The 5486-nt window shown below is 36.1% G+C and overlaps 1 pseudogene; it reads right to left on the bottom strand.

The window, feature by feature from the left end:
* Positions 1 to 2129: 2129 nt before the first annotated feature.
* Positions 2130 to 5061, bottom strand: LOC149537265 (beta-galactosidase 2-like; annotated as a pseudogene).
* Between the last annotated feature and the right edge of the window lie 425 nt (positions 5062 to 5486).

Genomic DNA, 5486 nt, shown 5'->3' with positions numbered 1-5486 from the left:
TCCTTTAACAGGGTGACATTCAAATAGAATTTTTTAAAGTCCTCTAACAAGGCTCACTCCTAATAGGGTGATTGAAATTCTTTAACCAAGTTACATTTAATAGTGTGCATCTTAACCTTTAACATATTTGGCTCCTCATAGAGCTTACTTCAAAAGAGTGAAAATTGTTAGCATGTGTTGGAAATATAAGGTAGGCTAGGTTACTAAGAGGGGAGGGGTGAATCAGGAACCAATGAAACTTTAACTCACTTCACCAATCAATCTTTCATATATTATTATGGTTTAATTGCATGCATGAAAGAATGAAAGCAATTAAACATTCATAACACTTTGAAACAAGATATGGTGAACCACAAACCTTCCAAATAGAAAGTAAATTTGGGGTGTGGATGATACCCACAAGGTTTAGTTCTGTAATATAAAGTTGGCCTATTAAGGCATACAATTGACCACTTTTGGTGATCTATCCTGCTAGGTTAATTCACACTCATTTGCTTATACTTCTTTACCCACCTAATTAATTACATAATTGGATATGATACAATACATTACATATATTTTAATCCAATTAAATACTTACTAGAGTCGACTACAATACCAAATTCATCATAATTCAAAAAGTTAGCCCATTGTTGTAACTCAAGTTCAAAAGACAAAATCGGTGATGTTTTGACACAAACATTATCAACACTCGACATGCTTTGGCACTCGGTTGAAGTTGAATCTTAGTCCATACTAATCACTTCGAGTAGCACAAACTTAGTCAACTCTATATGGCTCAATGAACATTGAGAAACTTGGTAAATGGTGAATCACTCAATTGACATTGTTGGCTCTTGATTTAACAAAGTTTGAACAACTCGGTATGCAAGGCAAGAATGCATCGATGGGCAGCTATCTCCAATAATGGACACAAATTACCAAGAACCCAGGCCAACTATAAGGCTACACTCCTTTTTCACTTCAGGCTCTATAAAACCTAGGCGGGTGAACCTTTTAAGATCTGATTATATGACCAGTGCTATGAGAATAATAAGGATCTAGAATAATAGATGAAACCCCTAAATATTCTATACTTAATTGAGAAATCACAAGCATGGAATAGCTAATGGCATGACTCATGAAACTGGTAAGCTAAATGCAGGTTAAACTTTGAATAAATTTCAACATAAAAGGGAAAAGATGATTTAATATGTTGATATTAGCGAGACCCAAGTATGAACAACAAAAGCTAATGATCCTATCTCTGATCAGTGCCTTATCTATTGGAAAATTAAATGAATTACAACCATACATCTCATTGAAATCTTTGAAATAACTCCTACATCAAGATCCTTGATCTATCTTTCACCTTGTGAATAGACATCTACTTTAGATTTGAATCTCATACTTGAATTATCCCATCACAAAATTTGCAAACCCTATGATTAAAACCAAGAAATTACATGGCTCTTTGTTCCACCAACAAAACATTTCAACCATATATAATTCTAAGCAAATTACAACCTAATTTATGCTCTTTGTTCATGAACTAGAAAAGATTGCAAACCCATGAACAAGAGACAAGATTGAAACTGAATTCCAAACCCTTTGTTGTTCTTATTCATCTCCTTGAGGAAAATACATGAAAACATGTATAGAAAACAATTCAATAATCAACTAACAAATTAGAACTATCTGCATAAAACATAAATTGCTGTTCAATACAAGAGAGAATGCTGGGTGTGTGGCTTTCACAACATGAGTATAGCTCCTAGAATTGGAAATTGAAAACCAACCAACAACAACCTTTTTAAGAGAAGAAGAAATAATATGTATGAAGAGGAAATTCTTGGATTGAATTTGAAATTGACATGTGTCACTTCAAAATTCTCCCTCAAGAAGCTGAAAAGAATCTCTCTACCTTCTCTCCTCAACTGCCAGAATCCAATCCTCATCATTTGGTTTGCAAAATCATGAAATATCTGAGACATCTAGTTCAAAATCATAACTGATTTTGATGCCAAATTGAACTCATAGTGAAAAGTGAAAATCAGTTGAAAAGCCTCTAGAAGACAAGAAAACCTCTCTAAATTGATTTTCTTCACTTTCACATCTCAACAAGCCTTTACATCTGCCCTCTAACCAATTCAGATGCTCAATGATGAAATTTTCTTATTGTTGAGAATGCCCTGGGAATCATAAATTAGCTTACAATAGAAATCGGTGAGTACCTGTGCAAAAACCAACCTCAGAAATGAAAAACTTAGATTGTTCCAGTTTTGATGGTATATTGGAGTGCCCATTTTGGATAAAAACTGCCTCAGTTATGCCCCTCTGAAGTTTAGGCCTCTGTTCATAGGTTTGCACAATATTTTGCAAAAAATTAATCCTTTTCAAGGTTTGGACTATATTATAATCTCTAATTTTATTTAAAACCTAACTTGCACGTGATTCTAGGGAAGATATTCAAAAATAACATTTAAAAATCATTTTATTTTTTGCCCTTATCTTCCACTTCGGGCCAACTCTATTTGATCGAGTTGCCATGTGTTGTCATGTGATTAGCTCATTGCTACTTCGTCATCAATCCCTACCACCTGGGTCCCATGTGTCAACATCTTATTTGTCTTTCAATTTTGCCATGTCAGCACACCACTTGGATGCCACATCATATTTTCTATGTCGCTATGTTAATTGACGTGCAACTTCACCTTAGCGACATAACGAACACCCTTAGATTTTCCATCTGGCACCTTGTGATTGGTCTAGAGCTCCACATCACTACTGAGTCATTCTATTCCCACTGCCCAGTTGCCACTTGTCACTCATTGATTTCTTGACTACATTGGGAGTGGGACCCACAACAACCCTTGCCAAATTTTGAGGTTTTTTGGTAATTCGCTATGTCGCTATTAGAAAACCTCACCTTTTTTTGGTGGCGATATAGCGAATCGCCAAATTTTGGACTTTTCCAATGGTTTCACATGCTAATATCATCTTAGTTAATATGCATGTTTGTTAAAAATATTACCTATCATCATACCTCTAGCTGGCATCCATGGGTCCCTCCTCAGCCTGCAACTTCCAAAAGAGGGCTGTCTTTAAGACATTTCTTATATTGTGTAAGATTGTATTTAAATATCTCGAAAGCATACCATATCCCCAATGCGGGATGAAAGGTTTTATCTTTTCTTGTAGATTCCCCTTCATTGGCATGGACTTATTTCTTTTTAACTTGCCAACAACTTCTCTTATGTGCCTGTGGCCTTTATTCATTGGCATTTGCTCTGGGCTCTTTTCCCTTAGTGTGAGCTCTCTTTGGATGCATGAATTTTCTCTAGCTTGGGAAGCTTCTTTTATCTGGCATTGACTTCCTCTATGTTTGCTGTTGGGTGGCTTTTCCTGCTCACTATGTGTGGGTCTTCTCTCAATTTGGTGGGCTTTCTTTTTGAAACATACAACTCCTCCTAATTGTGTGGGTTTCCTGTTTATATTCTTGCATGTGATTTATCTTGCAAGGCAGCTTTGATTTGTTTTAAAATGATTTTCCAAATCATCATAGACCTTTAACATGCTATAGCTTCCTTAATTGATGTGCTGACTTCCTCTATGTCCCTGCGTGGGTTTTTTTAGACATCATCCTTTGATACCATCCTCCATGTGCAGAGCTGCCCTGCCTCTTTTAAGCCTTCTCTACTTTTGATTTGAGTGTAATTCCTTCCTTTGACTGCTTGGTGTCTTCTTCTATTGCATGCATGGAGTGTTCTTTTTTGACATGGTGTGAGCTTTCTTCTTTCAACATCCTCTGTGCTTTCCTCTGCCATTTGATGTGCTGTCTTCTCCTTAGCATGGATTTTAATAGCTCTTGTTGTGTGTGGGTTTATTTTCTTGTGACTGGTGTGTTCCTCTTCATATGCATGATCTCCTTTTGATGCGTGGGTAATTCTTTGTCTACCTTCAGCATGGACACTCCTTGTTTCAACATGTTGCCCTCTTATTTCAAATGCAAGTTTAGTGCTCCCCTATGGCTTTGGTATGCAAATGGCAATTTTATTTTATATATAGAGGCTTCTTTGATCCCCTACTACATTTTACTCCATGGCTGTGTTGTGGCATCAAGACACTTGCCTCTTTTTGATGGACACCTCCGCATACTCCTTCTGGATTCCCAAAGCTTGCAAATTGGATTGAAGATATTATTTTGCCCATAGGACATTCAAGTTGAAGCCTTGATACACCATTCTCATGTAGCATTTGGGAATTAGTCTTACTTTCCATCCTTTCTAAAGATTGAGTAGATGGTGGATGGGTCTTCCAGACATGTCCATAATTTGTTGCACACTTATGCAAGCTATAATTTCCTCAATAATTGCCTCTTGTAGAATCTCCCGGAGGAGCCAAGAAGGAAATCCCATAACGTCCAATACTTTCCTCATTGATCCAAATATGCCCTTTTCCCATACTACTTAGATTTAAAAAGATAGGTCCATCTTCATCTGGTGCATCTATTATTATCTTATACCACATCAAGGGCTGATTAGAAATTGGTGATGTCCAATTTGTCATATATGAATCATCATTAGAATAGATATTCAACCTTTCTCCAACTAAACCAATCTAATATGTCCATAACTCTTGTGACAAGTCACGAGTGCCATCTTTAAACCCTTGGATTGCTACATTGCTTATTCTTGCACTCTTTCGCTCAAAATGTGCTTTCGAATTCGAATTTCCAACCATCACACTCAATATGGCTATATCATTTTTCCTAGGGCTTAGAGAAATCAGTATCTCAACATAGAAGCTTGGAGTTGTTTTATTGCCATTTTCACTTCCTACAAAATTATTGTTGAGGAAGACATGCAAAGTATAATCGTGAGACCCAATTGCAAGTAATGGTGAAATGTTACTCCTTAAAAAGGGCTCATCTTCATTGACATCAACACTAATTAGGTACCAAAGATAGTCTTTTGTGTCCTTGGCTGTACTAATGTACTCCAAAAGACCTTTATTCTAAAATTGAGTATCTTCAAACCCTCCAATGTCCTCTTTAAATATTTTCCAACCAATCCCTTCCATGTATTTCTTAACAATAATTTTGATGATCCAATGTTCATTTGGGTATTTGATTTAAGAGCATACAACTGGGCATTCACTTTAGCTTCATTATTTTCATTCTTTGACTCACTTTGCTTGATGGAATCAATCAGACCCCAAAGTGAGTCTAACTAATTTTTTTTTCATTTTCAAACAACTAATATGCAAACTGATCCATTGACCTTCTCGAACTGACTGGAATCCAATTCAAGCGCTGAATCATCACTTAAAACTCATTTTATCATTGTTCTTTAAACTGTGATTCGTTGATAGGAAGGCATGATAATCGGCTTTAAAAACTGATATAAACACTTGGTCGGGCTTTGAAAATCTAAACATTTGTTCTCTCTTACATTTTCAACAGGCTTGCCAAATTTTGTCACATGACAACATTAGGGTCAAAATAT

The sequence above is a fragment of the Cupressus sempervirens genome, chromosome 10 (genome assembly GCF_028749045.1).
Source record: "Cupressus sempervirens isolate cs-2001-9-10 chromosome 10, ASM2874904v1, whole genome shotgun sequence".
NCBI classification, from domain to species: domain Eukaryota; kingdom Viridiplantae; phylum Streptophyta; class Pinopsida; order Cupressales; family Cupressaceae; genus Cupressus; species Cupressus sempervirens.
This window is presented reverse-complemented; position numbering and strand designations above follow the sequence as displayed.